This window comes from Camelina sativa, chromosome 2 (genome assembly GCF_000633955.1).
Source record: "Camelina sativa cultivar DH55 chromosome 2, Cs, whole genome shotgun sequence".
In the NCBI taxonomy this organism is placed as follows: Eukaryota; Viridiplantae; Streptophyta; class Magnoliopsida; order Brassicales; family Brassicaceae; genus Camelina; species Camelina sativa.
This window is the reverse complement of record NC_025686.1, coordinates 14,770,736-14,771,985: the sequence shown is the minus strand read 5'-3', so window position 1 is coordinate 14,771,985 and position 1,250 is coordinate 14,770,736.

Genomic DNA, 1,250 nt, shown 5'->3' with positions numbered 1-1,250 from the left:
AACGATCACAAGTCACAACGTAACTTATGACATTATTTTCGCACAATTAATTGTGTTCATTTTTTAGTAGAGTGAATTTTTAATCTTAATAAATTAATACAACTTAAATTAAGTAAATACTATCAAATGAAAAGTTTAAATTTGTATTTTCGGGTATGCATTCTTAAATAAATGTAAAAAAAAAAAGCATTCTCTATCTCCATCTTCTACAACTTTTTTTTTTCCTTTTTGTGCATAAAGCGAGACTAAAAAGGAAATTCGTCAAAGAAGACAGAAGAAAAAAAAGCGAGAAACTTTTTTTTCACTTTATCTGCATCCATCGCAAATCAGCTTATTCCTCACTTAAGTCAGAAAAACAAAGATATCACAAAATACACTCGTAGTATTCGTCCCTCTAAATTAATGTCGGCTAAATTTACAAATACTATTTTACAAAATACTTCTTCTAGTTTCTGTAACGAGCTTTTTAAAAAAAAAAAAATGTTAATATCCAATTAAATGATTATATAATGGTTATTGCTTCATACCAAGCTGTTAAGGGTATTTCTCTTATTTTAATGTTTGTAACACTCCACTGCGTTAATTTTGATGTTTTCCTTTTATCTTTTTCACCCTCTTTTGATGTTTGAATTCTAAATATCAAATTTGTGGTTTCCATCTAACGCAAATGAATCATAATTAGCTGTCAAATCTAGTGTCTACATATTCAGAGGAGTTTCATAATAATAATATGATACAAGAGCTGCCAATTCAATTGAAAGTCAAATTTCAATTTTGAGAACTATATATATGTAGAACATTGCAAGTTTGTTTTTCTTATATAAAAGGGTTAGAACGTTGACCCCAAAAAAAAAAAACAAAAAAGGGTTAGAACATTGCAAGTTAATTATCAGTGCATATAACTGGACATTACTTTTCAAAAGTTGGTAGGAAAAGATTTGGTATTGTGCACTATCCATGATATATTTTCATGTGGATCAACTGTCTCCTTTCTCTTCTTCTTTTTGTCTCTCCCTCTCCTCTCTTTGACCCTTTTTGGACGTGAAATCTTAATCTGTTTGCTTAATATATTTTTTTTTTTGGTTAAATGAATGTAAATTTTATTCAACTTAAAAAAAATTGTCTGCGTTATAGGCAACTTATAACCAAAACTAATGAAACACTAGAATACAACAAGAATTCGAAAAAGAAAGAGAGCATAACTTAGTCTCCTCTCTCTCTCTCTCTTTATATATATATATATATATATA